We start from the raw sequence: 15,431 nt of genomic DNA, 5'->3' as shown, positions 1-15,431 counted from the left end.
GGCCTTCACAGGAAAGAAGGCATAAATATTTGCCACCTTTTCAGCCTTCCTCTGATGGGGAAGTAGAGGCTGAGATTAGAGATAGAGAGGAGAGAGGCTTGATACTGGTGAATATTTCACAGGAGGAGTTCTGGGCGGACTGAATTATGTTAGTATAAAAGTCACTACGTGAATTCATGCCACAGTGGTAGTCTATAAGAGCTGCCATTTAGTCTACTTTAGAAGCTGGGTCATAGGCTCTGTGCCAAAAGCGCTCAAAGCACTTACAATTCTTTTTTAATGCTAGAGGTTCATTATTAAACCAGTCAGCCAGTGGGTTTTGTCTTCAAAAAGTCTGATTAACTAAGGGAGCTATTTGATCCAGGACTCCGCTGATTCAGTTGTCCAGTTGTGAGTCAGCCATATCAATACAACTATCCAGAGTGGGCCAGCTGCTGACTAGCGCGTGGCTACATTTAGAGGGGGTAAATCTGGCCCACTGACGTGCCCGTACCACATGCACAGAAATGTGGCTGATTGGTGACTTATCGTGGGGAACTAAAAAAGGTAGAGCAAAATGATCAGACCAGCGAGAGAGGATTGTCAGGCAAAATTTGAAATAATAAGATCAGGGTGTGTCCAAGCCTGTATATAAGGGAGGTAGCATATTGAATTTGCTGTAAAACCTGCACCTGTCCTTACCCAATGCTGTTGTTGGGACAGAAAAGTTCCTCGCAAAGTGATGGACATGCACCCCTGCCCCGTGTGCCCCAACTGTTCTGATGCCTGGATTCTTAATGCTGATAATTCTTGTCAGAGGCAGATATGGATCATGCGTGTGTGCCATGACGTAGGCCTGTCTCATTGATTGTGGTCTTGTTGGACCAGAAGGGACACCCAAACCACTACCCCCATTTTGGTGAAAGGCTACTGCCTTTATCAGGAATTTCACAGCACGAGGGAGGTAGTGGCAGCATATTGTGTAGTAATCAGTAGGATTGAACAGGCCTGTTTTAGCTGTGTCGCTGGAGTGAGGCCTACCGGCTCACATTTCCTCTGTTGTGTGCTTAACATTGGTTTGGCATGCAGTGCTACACAGTGTATGCTGTGATCTACATGTGCTGGGTGGCTGTGTGCCTTTGAATGGTACAATGCAGAGATAATGCAGTACTGTGCAGTGGTGTAAGTTATATGCATGTGGGTGTGTGTGCCTGTGAGAGGTACAATATATAAAGGATGTAGTGTTGTGCAGCATGCGTATGCTACATGCATGTGCTGGGTGTATGTATGCCTGTGAATGATACAATATATGAAGGATGTAGTGCTATGCAGTGCCTGCATGGTGTAAGAATAAATAGGTGTATGTGTGCCTGTGAATAGTACAATACATGGAGGACTATTAAGAGAACCATAAAGAGCAGGGCTGAGGCCCTGGGCTAACCTTTTCATGCACATATCACTATAGCTGACATCCAGGTGTGAATCTCTGGGCACTCCTCTGGCCTGTGCTGTGTGGATATCAGATATGGAGTTGCTCCTGCTGTGACAGACTGCTTGCATAAGTAAGAAGGAATAGAGGAGTGGGCACATAAAAGAAAGCAGACACCCAACATAAACTGCAAAGTCTCAGGCTCTAAATCACATTTGATATCTGGAAATGAATTATAAGATGGGGAGCTTGAGACCCCCAAAATTGTCAACTGTCAAACAGCCAGTCTAGCTGTGCAAGGAGAAGAGGCTCTGCATCACTTCTGCCTTTGACCAGGACTGGGGGCCAAGACCTACTAGTCTCCCAGATGGATGAGGGGACATCACCCAGGGAGTCCTCAGCCACCTGCCCTGGAGCCTGGAGCACCAGTGCCTGCCTGTTTCCAAAGACCAGTGTGCCCTGTGTGGAAAAGGGAAACATTGGAGGGAGCAAACGGATCCCCGTATGGAGATATGAGGAGATGGCTGCTGCACTGATTCATTCATGGAACTTGGGCAGGGGAAGTTGGTGACACTCATACTCCAGCTGAGGGCAGCTACGGAGTGAGCTGTGATTGATCCTGCACCGAATCGGTCATCGCCCATGTGCAGGTTAAGTTGACAACTCTGTGTGCTCAGTGGGTCAGCTGTAAAGAGTACTGCCATATGGAGCAGGCTGTAACCTATGTGCGGTGATAAATTGGTGACCCTATATTCCAGAGGAGGCTGCAGTGAAGAAAGCTGCTGCTCCTAACAGGTTGGAGCCTGTGTGTAGTAAAGGGATGGTGACACCATATGCCAAAGGGGGCCACCAGGACCAAGCATGAACTGTGACCTGGAAGAGACCATCATCAGATGAGAGAGGCCATCGTGGTGACTGTAGCGGGCCTGAGCAGTAACTGAAGACCAGTTCCAGGACCTTCAAACTCCTCTCCCACTACCCGTGGGAAGAACTGAAGAACTTACCTAGCTTTGAGAAGCATCGAGAGCCCTTTGTCAGCTGCAAAACTGTGTCTGACTAACTTGAGGACGGCCAATCACAGTATGCTTGGGCCATGTGTAAAGGACTTACTGGAGGCAGCCGCTGCAGCTCCAGCATCCGCAAGGGGGCACACTCATATACTTCGGTCACTATGATCCTGACAGTGTGGGTAAGATTGATTTCAAGCTAGTTGGTGCCAGAGAAATCTGCTTGCCAGATAGCACTTTGGCATTGAAACTCTTTTGACTTAATACAGAGTGGGACTTCTGCAACTCGGATTTCTAGTGATGTTTAACCTGAATGTCGCCTACAGTGAATGGGGAATAACCACTATCACTAAATTGATAGGAGTGGGATTCAGGGATTCTCTGATGAAATTTCAGAGCCCTGATCTCAGGGGACTGTGTGTTTTTTTTATGAATGCCGCATTTCACTTTGTAGTCTTAGATACATTCTTTTTTTTATCACAAAGCAACTATTTGACTGGACAATAGTTTATTGCTGCTGCAGCAAATATTTTGAGTTGTAAGCCTGTGTTCACTTCCTGTGTCTACCCCTTCTCCCCACCCCTTGAGAAGCCATCAACTGCTCAACCTGTGCTACCACTGAGAGTCCAGTGCTGAAGGGGCACCCAATAGGTCAGGATTTATAATAGGTCAGGACCCGAGATGTCCGACATAAAAGGACTTGACCCCCACGGATGGGCCCAGTAACCCCTCCTTGCCTTGTGGCCCCCTGTATGGGGTTCTGACGTCTATGCCGTAATTTTCCACCTCAACAGTATCAAACAGTATAATACCTGTTTCTTTTCTTATATCAGGACAGACAACAAAGACCTACAGTACAGAGCATGTAGGCAAATGCTGGGAATATGTAAGAATACAAAGTGAATCATGGTTTTTCTGGGACTTTTAGTGTGTATTTCAATAGCCACATGCAAACATTGAGTTTTCCATTGTCCACCATTGACGGCTTCTGTGTCTTGAGCGGTGTGAAGGAATGTGACAAATCATGTCATATTGGTTTCATATGGGGTGTCTTCTCCACGAGGGTGTTTAGGGTGGGGCCCCACAAGTCATAGGGTAAGAGAGAGGAGGAGACTGCCAAGCTAGTTTGCTGTATACATACTGCTGCAGTTGTTAAAATGAGTTCAGCAAACAGGTATTTAGATACTAATGTACATACAAGGTTGGACGGGTTTGATATTGCACCAAACTTATATGCCCAGTGTGTGTCAATTTATAGTGCTGGCAAACTGGCACCTTAGAAAACAGTAATTTTTCATTGGCTTAGGATGAGGAACTTGCTTTAATTTTAGCAATGACATCTGCTGAGATTACCCTTTCTTATCCCGGCTCCTCCTCTGATTTCCCCCTCAGATAATCAGCAAATGAGAGGAGAAGAAGGGATCCTGGTGAGATTGGGTGTTGTCTGTGTGTCTTCCCTGTGGCTGAGCCTTGGCCTGCATTGCTATTTATCTGCCCCTGTCTCTCCTCTGTAGACCCCAGCTGGCTCATTGTTGGTAACCGGCCAACCCAGGACTCAGAAGACAATAAGCTGCAGCCAGCAGCTCTTTTTCTTCTGAGCCATAGGGAGGCCTAACATCAGTGGAGTGGTATCTCTTTTACTCAGACCATTAGTCACTGACTGGAATCCAGATTTAACTCCACAGATTACATAGTCCTAAAAGATTTTAATTTTCATTTGGAGAACTTTTAAGACAGAGATTCAGTGCTCCTAAATGATACCATGGCCAGTCTGGGCCTTGCTCAGTTGGTAGATGCCACTACTAATCTGGATGGCTTTTTTTCTGACAATCCGTCTCTCAACCCAATGGCGATGTTGCCTCTGACATGGTCCGACCATATGGTGGTCATGTTTAATCTAAAAAGCAACATACACCTCACCCCCAGTTAACATGCCCTACTCTGCTAGAAAGGTGTGCTTGTGGCACAAGATAGAATCAACTTTGCTAGACTCAGCTCTCACCAGGTCAAAGCTCAACCTCCCTAAAAGCTCAGACCTAGCAATCTCAGATTATCACCATTGGATAGGCACAGCTGTAAATCAGCAAGCTCCTGAAATAATGTGCACCAGTCGTAGAGCTACACCTTCAGAACTGTGTTTTTCTGACAAACTTAAAGAAAGCAACTCTGCCGCAGGGAGGAGCGTAAGTGAAGAAAGAGTTATGACATTCATGAAAGTAAAATTATAAACACTCAATCAGTGATTATAAAACCCTGATTCAAAAAGAAAAATCTTCCTAGTTTGTTCACAAGATTATGACTTTTGAACTTTCAACCAAAGAACGTTTTAAGCTAGTCAAAAAACTTGCTAATATCCCTGAGAAGAACAACACTAATTGTAATCAATTCTTCTGTAACACACTAGCCACGTTTTTCAGGCTAAAGTTGCAGATGTTTACAACATCTTTGCTGCAAACTGTGCTTCAGGCTCCCTGTCTCATGGTGATACCTGCTTGCCCCCTAAGCTAGAAACATTAGCTTCTTTCACCCCAAAATCTACTGACCATGTGCTTGGCTTGATCAATTCCATTAAGTTGGGCTCCCCACTGGACCCTTGTCTTCCAACAATAATAATACTGCTGGCTTCTAAAACAATATATGTCCATCTGGCAGATATCTTTAATGGAATGTTCAGCTCTGGCTACTTTCCTAATGCTTGGAAAAAACATCAATCCTGCCTCCATTAAAAAAGTCCAGCCTTAGCCCTTTGGACCCTAGTGATTACTGAGCCATCTCATGTCTACCATTACCGGCCAAGATAGCAGAAAAGGCTATGAATCAGGAGCTGGCCTTTTTTATAAATATCAATCACTTGCTCAATCCTACTCAGTATGGATTTAGGAACAAGCACAGCACCGAATCTGCCCTGATTGTTGCGTTTGAAGACATAAGATCTACCCTAGATAAAGGAGGAAATGCTGCCTTGATTATTATAGATCTCTCACGCCATTCAAAACGGTCAATCATGACAATTTGATGGACTGTCTCCATCCTACTGGAAACAAGGGAGAAGCGCTCGCCCTCTAAAAAATCATTTTTGTTGGAGCAGGAACAATTTGTCGCTGTAAACGAATATGTGTTTGATCCTTTGTACCACAGGTGTCCTCCCTGAGCCCCACCCTTTTTAATTTATATGTTACTCCTCTTGCCAGGCTCATAACATCTTTTTGCTTCTCATTAATATCTTCCGCTGACGAAAGCCAAATCATGGTCTCATGTTCTGTAATCCTGATGATACTGCTTTCAGATTCCATGACTGTATGCTGCACATAAGCAAATGGATGAACAACAACTGCCTGAAATTGAACTTAGGAAAAACTGAGGTCCTCCGCTAATTTTAAGGGCTCTAGAGCACTCCTCCCAGAAGCCTCAAAATGTTTCCACAGGCCCGCCCCCCAATGCTGTTCAGGCACACCATTTATTCTCAAAACAATCTCATACGAGGTAAACCAGGCATAGATATCCTCACTCCTATTATAATTCTGTACCAAATCCTTGGGGCTATATACTTTACCCCCCTGCACTGGCTGTGCGCTGCCACCATTGGAACCGGACTCCGCCTGCTTGGCCTTGATATCCAGTTCTGTCATGCTCAACTCATGAGCCAGAAGCAATTTCTTCTCCTCCAAGGCACGTGCATTCTTACTCTCCTCTGCTGCCTTTTCTTTCTCTACTTTTAATTGCTTCATCTTCATTCTCATGATTTCTAATTCATGGTTTCTCACTCTTTGATTCTCCTCTAACTCTTCTGGGTGAAGCCCCTACTGGAATGGTTGCTGTCAGCCCTTGAGACTGGGTTGCTCACAGGCAAATCGTGGGGTTCAAAACCATCCCCTCCACTTGCATCATTTCCATCTTGGGCCTCTCACCAGGCCTTCAAGGCTTTCTGCAGCTCATCCTTTCTAGAGCTGCTTTTCACAGGGCAACCACAATCTCTGCAGAATTGTTTGAGCTCCTCAGCTTTGTATGAATACAGATCCTCAATGCAAAACTCCAATTCTGCCCCCTCACTTGTTGCCTTCTGAGACATGATGCTCTTGAAGAGTTACACAAAAATAGAACCAAAAAACACAGTATGTGGTTGCGTAGTGGTCTGCACTTAAACTAGTGATGTACACCAATTACTATGGGTTAAGTACAAATACAAGTTCAAATCCCACCTCTGCCACCAATGTTAGATCTGGGAGTCTCTAGTTGGCAGAGGTAGGTACCACTGTCCAAATAGGGACCCTTGCTTCTAGTCAGGGTAAGGGGGATACACTCTTTAGATAACCCCTGCTCACCCCCTTGGTAGCTTGGCACGAGCAGACAGGCTTATCAAAGGCAATGTGTAAAGTATTTGCACCAACACTCACAGTAACACAGTGAAAACACCACAAATGGACTCCACACCAGTGTAGATAAATAAAGTATTTTTATATAAACTACACAAGACCAAAACGACAAAAATTCAACGTACACAGTTCAAGAATATGGTTTCAAGAAGAGTTCTTAGTTTTGCGACAAAATCATCCACCTTAGCGTCAATTTTAGCCAACAGTACCTGGTGATGCGATAAAAAGTTCTTAGCGGCGCTCAGGCGTCGAAAAACAACAGCGTCAGTCCTGAGACCCTGGGGAGGCGATGCGACAACCCCGCTGCACGCAGCGGGCGTGTGTGACGAATCCGGTCTGTATGAGGAGTGAGGCGATACTTGTATGGATTCCAAGGCGTAGCTTTTCCGGTAGAAATTTACTCGCTAAGGCAAGATGCGACAAAATTCGTCCCTCTAAGGGGTGACAATTTCACCAGCGATGATCTTGGTTGGCACTGCGACGATATTCGCAGCGACAAAATTTGGCCCGCTAACGAGCGGTGCGATGCTTTTGGCTGGCTCTGCGACGATGTTCGCAGCGATAAAATTTGGCATGCTAACGAGCGGTGCGATGAGCTTGGCTGGCTCTGCGACGATCCCACCCAGCGGCGGCAGGCTCTGCGACGATGTTCGCAGTGATAAAATTCAGCCCGCTAACGAGCGGAGAGGGGATCTGGGCTGGCTCTGCGACGATGTCCGCAGCAATAAAATTCAGCCCGCTAACGAGCGGGTGACGATTTCACCAGCGATGATCCTGCTCAGCGGCGACAGGCTCTGCGACGATGTTCGCAGCGATAAAAATTTGGACCGCTAATGAGCGGAGCGACGGAAATTTTCTCGCTAAGCCGTCTGTGCGTGAAAAAGTGTAGATCCTTTGCTTCTTTCTTCTTATTTATTTATTTATTTATTTCTTGTGACTTGTATAGCGCACTATAACCCAGGGGTCTCTAAGCGCTTTGTTAGGATCAGCTATACAATAAAAAGATGCATCAGATTAAAATTTAGCGGCCACCCCACGCTTGCTGGAAAAGCACAGTTTTTAATTGCTTGCGGAAGGGCATTAGTTTCTTTTCATTGCGGAGTTTCAGCGGTAGTTTATTCCACATAGCTGGCAAAGTATGTGAGAAAGCACGCCCACCCACAGTGGTCAGTCTACAGCGTGGCTGAACCAGATATATGGAATCAGCAGATCTAAGCACCCTCCCTGGTTTGTAAAGGGACAGGCGAGATTTCAGATAGGTGGGTGCTCTGCCATGAAGCGCTTTGTGTACAATGCAGAGCCCCTTGAACATTAGCCTCTGCCTAACTGGCAACCAATGGAGTTCCCGCAGGAGGGGGGATGCCTGGGTACTCCTTGGTTTCTTGAAAATGAGCCTGGCAGCATCATTCATGACCGTCTGCATTCTGTTTAAGAGGCCCTGTGGGAGTCCTATATACAATGAATTGCCATAGTCCAGCCTAGCCAAAATCATTGCAGAAACCGCGCTCCTTAGAGTGGAAAAAGAGAGCAGCGGGGAACCTTTCCTGAGTTGGCGAAGGAGGCCGACGCAGCAGCCCACCACAGCTGTGACTTGCTTTTTCATGGACAGCTTGCTGTCCACCTGGATGCCCAGGCTCTTAACCACCTCAGCCGGTTCTGGAGGCGTGCCCAACTCCCCAGGCCAGAAACGGTCACACCAAGGGTTGCCAGCGATGGTAATCGGCAACACCTCGGTTTTGTCCGGGTTGATTTTTAGGGAGTTGCCGGACATCCAGTTAGCTGTACTTCTCAGAATGTTTTGCAGTCTGGTAAAGGCATTCTGGCTATCCTCCAGCTGGATAATGATCTGGGTGTCGTCTGCGTAGTTATATACCTGACAGTCCATTTGATTAAGCATTCGAATCAAAGGCTGTAGGTATATGTTGAACAATAGGGGTGACAGAGCAGACCCTTGTGGGACTCCGCAAGTGATTGAGGTTGCGGTAGAGAGCATGTCACCTAATTGCACTTTCTGCGTCCTCCCTTGAAGGAAGGATGTGAACCATGCCAGTGCTATGCCCTGAATGCCGAAGTCCCTCATCCGCGACAGTAGTTGTTCATGACACACGGTATCAAATGCCGCGGAGAGGTCCAACAGCACCAGGGCCCCCGGGATTTTCTTGTCTGCTCTGTTCCTAAGTTCGTCTACGATTGACAACATAACCAGCTCCGTGCTGTGATTCGCACGGAAGCCTGCTTGATTCGGCTCTAGCAGCGTGTTGCTTTCCAGATGTTCTGAAAGGGTGATAAGGACATGCTGCTCCAGGACCTTCGCCAAGAATGGTAACTGGGAAATTGGTCTGAAGTTCTTCAGACATTTTGCGTCTGCCCCCGGTTTTTTTAGCAAGGGAATCAGACGGGCTTCCTTGAAGGCAGATGGCACTTGACCAGTTTGTAGAGAGAGGTTCAGGAGACTCAGCACGTCATCCTCAATGCCCGGGAGTGCGAGTTTGAAGACTTCAGGTGGGCATGGATCCGCCCTAGAGCCGGACTTGACCCGTCCCGTGAGGGAGACTAAACTCTCCTTTGTAATCAAGGGTAGATTAGAGAGCGGGATTATAATTGGCAGTATGGCTGGGATATCCACCGGTGGACAGTCAATTTGCGAGGTTGCCGTAATTTCAGTGACCAAATCAATGACTTTGTTGGTGAAGAAATCCTGGAACTTCTGACAGTCCTCCTGACTAAAGTCCGGGGGCTGTTCCTTGTTCTTCCTGAGCTCCGTGAGGACTCGGAAGACTTCTTTCTGAGGGTTCGTGGCCGTAGAAATCCTCTCCTCGTAGAACTCGGACTTCCTGGCTATAATCGCTTGCTTATAACCAGCGAGAGCCCGTAGATAGTTACTACGAGAGTCAGGACTGTAGTTTTTCCGCCAGGTTCTTTCCAGTTTGCGTAGCCCACGTTTCTGAGCTCTGAGTAAGTCATTATACCACGGGGCCCCTCGTTTCCTATCCGTACGGTTCACCCTACAGATTGGTGCAACTTTGTCTGTGGCATTCTGAAGTTTGTCCATGAGTGCCCCACAGAGGGCCTCTGGGTTGAGGGGGCAATTGTTGGCAGGGGGGTTGGTGCGAAGTAAATTTATCATTTTATCCCCATCAAACTTATTCCACTTCCTAACTGCCTTCCATCCTCCTTTGGTTGTTGTTTTCAGTCTGTCCGCCAAAACCTTGCCTCTCACCAAGTGGTGGTCAGACCATACGCATGGCAGAGCCGCAGCCATGTCCTGGACAGGAACTGTCGTCCACACCAAGTCTAGGGTGTGTCCCTTAGCATGTGTTGGGCCTCTTATTTGTTGAACCAGATCTAATGAGGTTAACGCCTCATCGATCTGCAACGCCTGACCATCTTTTGGGACCTTCTCCCAATGGTAGTTAAAATCCCCCATTATCATTACCTTGTCATATCTTGAGCGAATGTCCTGGGCCAGTCTTATGAACAAGTCAGGGAAATCAGGCGAGGTCCACGGAGGGCGATAGACTAACAGAATCAGCAGACAATCCGTCCCTGATTGCAACTTAACGCCCATCGCTTCCGCGCCTGCCAAATTTTCCGTCAAGACCCTTTCAACCAATAGGCGTGAGTTGTACAGGAGGGCAACACCTCCCCCCCTCTTGGCTCCAGATCTATTGTAGAAAAGTGCCGAAAAGTCGGATGGTAGGGAGGCGACGAGATCCGGCATAGAGGAATCCTCTAACCATGTCTCGGTGAGTCCCAGGAGATCTAGTTCTCCTTCTTCAAGAAGGGTAAACACCTCTAAATTATGTCGTTGCAGGGAGCGTGTGTTAAGGAGGCCAAAGCGTAAGCCGCGGGCCTGACTCATAACCTTACGACCCGGCTGGGGAGTGGGGGCGGACAAGATTCTCTCACGCACAAGAATGTCAACACAATCTGGGCTAATATCAAAATTGCAGGTGTTCAAAGACTCCAACTCACCTCTGGTGTATACCAAGCGAGAACCAGGGGTCGTGGCCCCGGGTCCCGTCTGGTCCCTGATGGGCACAGATGGGCTTGCCTCTGGCGAGCCTCCGGCGCGCCCACGCTGCGCGCATACGCTGCGCGCCTGCATGGTGGCAGGGTTAAGTAGCCTCGAGCGTGCAAGGTGGCCAGGCAGCAGCTAGGCTGTCAACCACAATGGCGTCCCAAAGCGGCGCTTCCTCCCCCAAGATGGCTCCCGCCCCAAGAACCCAAGAAAGCAGCTAAAGACCCGCTCAACAGCGGTGCAATCTCCGATTAGAGTGTGGGTATATCCTAACTCAAACCCCACCAGAAAACGGGACCCTTCGAAAAATTTTAAAAGTGCAAATTAATTAATTATTTCCGCATTTAAAAAGCGCTATACTCGCGCTAGTAGCAGCATGTAAATTCTAACAGGAGCAGCCTCAGTATCGCGGCGCTTACCTAGCAAGAAGAAGCCCTGTGCTTCTCAGCTTAAGTAGCCTCGAGCGTGCAAGGTGGCCAGGCAGCAACTAGGCTGTCAACCACAATGGCGTCCCAAAGCGGCGCTTCCTCCCCCAAGATGGCTCCCGCCCCAAGAACCCAAGAAAGCAGCTAAAGACCCGCTCAACAGCGGTGCAATCTCCGATTAGAGTGTGGGTATATCCTAACTCAAACCCCACCAGAAAACGGGACCCTTCGAAAAATTTTAAAAGTGCAAATTAATTAATTATTTCCGCATTTAAAAAGCGCTATACTCGCGCTAGTAGCAGCATGTAAATTCTAACAGGAGCAGCCTCAGTATCGCGGCGCTTACCTAGCATTCTTGGTCAGCTTCCCAACAGCAGACACAACTTCCAGAGGCCTAACAATTGGATCAAGCACTCTAGGAATGGCAGAACTCACACAGTAGAGTTCAGGGGGAAGCTGGGGGTGAAGTCCTTTTGTTCCTGGGACTTCTGTAACAGGAGGCCAGCTCTACTCAGGCCCTTGGAGATTCCTTCAAGCTAGGGGACACAGCACACAGCAAAGTCCGTCCCCTCTCCTTGGCAGCAAAGCAACTGCAGGTCAGCCTTACAACAGGTCAGTCCTTCTTCTTCAGTCTTCCAGCTTTCTCCTTGGCAGAGGTTCCTTCTTGATTCCACGATGATCTAATTTTCTGTAGTCTGGGTCCCAATACTTATACCCCAAAATCCTTTGTCCTCTAAAGGCAGAGGGGCCTTGGCCTAGTCAGGACCAGTTCTGGCCAGTCCTGGAGCACTCTGTTTACTTGGTTTCTTCTTTCCTTTGAGAGAGAGGGGCAGGGTTGTCAGCCGCCCAGCAGGGGGTGGAGCCAGCATTGTTGAAGGCAGGCACAGCCCTATTCAGGCCCAGGTGCTTCTCCTCCCACCCATCTACAGGGGAATGTCCCTACTCAGCCCTGGGCTGACTCATTCAGCTTCTGGGAGCCACCCCTGTCCCTGTCACTCACAAACCAGACAGTCAAGTCACAAACAGGCCAAGGCACACAGAAATGGCAGAAAAGGAAAACAGCCACCTTCTAAAAAGTGTTGTTTTCACACACAGGATTTAAAAACCATCCTTCCTAAAAGATATGTTATTAAATTCTGAATTCAGGGATACCAGACTTTAGCTTTCTATCTTGCTCCTATGGGAAGATATGCAGGTAAACATTATACTCAGCATTCCCCATTATAGCCTATGGGCAAGATAGCCTTTCAATAGTGAAAAACGAAAATGGCTGTAATTCACTACCAGAGCATGTCACCTACACCAGTACGTGCTCTACCTTTCACATGCACTGCACCCTGCCCAGGGGGGTACCTAGGGCCTTCCATAGGGGTGTCCAATGTGTACAGAAAGGGAAGGGTTATGCCTGGCCAGTGTGGACACTGGTCAGGTCAGCATGGCAGTTAACAACTGCACCCAGGCACTGCGGTGGCAGGCCTGTGACACCATTTTAGTGCTACTCCTGTGGGTGGCACAATCAGTGCTGCAGCCCACTAGTAGCATTTGAATCACCAGCCCTGGCACACGCAGTGCACTTTACTAGGGGCTAACAGGTGAAACAAATATACCAATCATGGATAACCAATCAATACAACAATTTACCAAGGGAGCACTTGCACTTTGACACTGATCAGCAGTGGCAAAGTGCCCAAAGCATCTAAACCAGCAAAAACGAAATCCAGCATAGCATCAAAAGTAGAGGCAAAAAGTCAGGGGAAACCACGCCAAAGATGCCAGGTCTAACACTCCTGTTTGGTAATAACACCTCCTTTTGGTCCCCCAGTTGGTGGCCTCAAGAAATGGGCACATTGCCAACCCCGGTCAGGAAAGTGAGGAATTTGGGGATCCTTTTTGATGACAAGCTGACCTTTGAAAACCAAATTAATACTGTGATTACATAGGCTTTCTGCACACTGAAGATTCTTAGTAAAGTTCTCCCTTCTACTCCCAAGGAGCTGCAAAATACTGTTGTGACTGCCCTTATGTTATCCAAATTGGATTATTGCAATGTCCTCTATGCCAACATCCAGCAAAAACTTCTAAATAAACTGCAAAGCCTGCAGAATGCTGCAGCTCAATAACTGCTAGGGATTCCCTAACATCAATCACACACAGGCCCTTAAGGATTTACATTGGATTAGTTGCCTATTAGGATACACATTGAATTCAAATCCCTTTGCACTGCTTTTAAAGCACTTCACGACTCTGGTCCTTAGTATTTTAAACATAACTTTTCCTGGTATATCCCTTCCAGGCCATTGCGCTCATCAGCAGCCAAAAACGCAATTGTTCCCAAGTTTAGAAAAACCCATTGAGGTGACATTTAGGAAAGCATTAAATACATGGCTGTTTATTCAATAAATTGCCCTATTTTAGGTCGAGCTATGAGACCTGTTGTATCTACTTGTGGGCTTACAGCCCGCCCTTTAAATTTTAATTTGTTCCTTCCAATGTCCTTTAAAAATGCTTCCCTGCATGCTTCTCTTTTGTCCCACCTTTTAAGATCGAGCTAAAGTGCTTGTGCTGTCTGCAAGATCTGCTGTATTAAAAAAAAAAACTTTAGTCCCGCTAGCTGCATGCTATTGCTGCCTTCTAACTCATGCTGCAGCCGATAGCTCACTTCCGTTTAAGGCTGAGGAGCACCGGGCAAGTACAGTTTCTTCTGTTTTCAGTGGATATATTTTATTTGGGCGAACTACTTTTTTAATGGTTTCCTGCACGTATATGTTTCTGCATGTTTAAAAAACGTAGCTTTACTTCCTCCTTCCAGGACGTTGCTTCGGGACTAAGGCGTTAGATGAACAGTGCTTGTTTGTTTTGTTAATAGTTTCCTGCATGTACATGTTTTTGAAATGTCATTAGATTAACAGAGCTTGTTGGTTTAATTTTTGCTTTCCGCCTGTCGATTTCATGTTTACTTCAGGGTCTTTTCAATACTGTGGCCATCTCACATAGGGCTGTCTGATTGGAGGAGTCAATCAGAGAAGCCAATCATTTTACACAAGTGTCAACACTGACTCCAATTGGAAACATAGCAGCATGCAGTGCAGAAAATACCTGCAGGTTTTACTTTCATAAAGATTAAACTTGCCCATATAAAGTACTTGGCAGTGAAAGTGGAGCTTTTTTCCTGCCATTTGCTTCCTGGCTGTCACCTTTCACTTCCTAGTTGCCACCTTTCACCTTGTCGCTTCTGTCTTTTACCATCCTTGCGACTGCCTTTCACATCAGGTTCATCATGCTGCTGTTGTCCCACTGCTCACACCCTAAACATCTGAAGCTACTTGTAGGTAAGTTTCTGCTTGTCCCATTCCAACTTACCCACTCCTCTCACTATCTGTTTTTCAACCTTTGCCAAACATAGACTAAGTTTTGCATCATGGCACATAACACTTCTATGCACATTCTTACTCCCCAGAAGCTCACACTCTCAGAAAAGCAGACATTCTCACACACACAATAATTAACACACTAAAAAAACACATGCATGCACAACCCGACATCGACACAGCTAGCACTATATCCTGTAATTCGTGTACTTGTCTCATTTAATGCTCTTTTTTGAACATGCTTTTCCTAATTTCTAAGAATGACACAGCCCTCGCAATGATGAATAGAAAGCTGTTTTTAATAGTGCTGCTTTGTGGTGCCACTAGAGATTTACAAAGAATGTAAATGTATGGTCCACTTCCGATAAATAAAATGTAAATGTGTTGTACAGGGCACTGTTACCCTAAGGTGCCCTGGCACTGTACTCATACCGCTGTGGAACCCTTCCTGGCTTTTTCCTGTGAAATGTCCACTCCTGGGCACCCCCAAGGTGAAGCCAGGCATCCCAGCGCTGTTGGGGCTGTTGTGGAGAATAAGCAAGCTATTGCCCAGAGTTGCAGAGTGGGACCCATGATTAGAATAGGCACCGAGGCAAGAATTAACAGGTCCAAGGAAATTGAACCCAAGACCCACCGAGGCAGCAATCGAACACTGGTCCTGGGCCAGACCTCTGCATCAGGGTCTGCCACTCTAACCATTGAGCCACACTTCTCCACTAAAACTGATCGCATCATCTCTCCAATAGTCATGTACTTAACTTTTCGGCCAAAAACACTCATTAATATCTCAATATGTATAAATCCGTTAAGATAACTGTGTTGATCCTCC

This window comes from Triturus cristatus, chromosome 10 (genome assembly GCF_964204655.1).
Source record: "Triturus cristatus chromosome 10, aTriCri1.1, whole genome shotgun sequence".
Lineage (NCBI taxonomy): Eukaryota > Metazoa > Chordata > Amphibia > Caudata > Salamandridae > Triturus > Triturus cristatus.
This window is presented reverse-complemented; position numbering follows the sequence as displayed.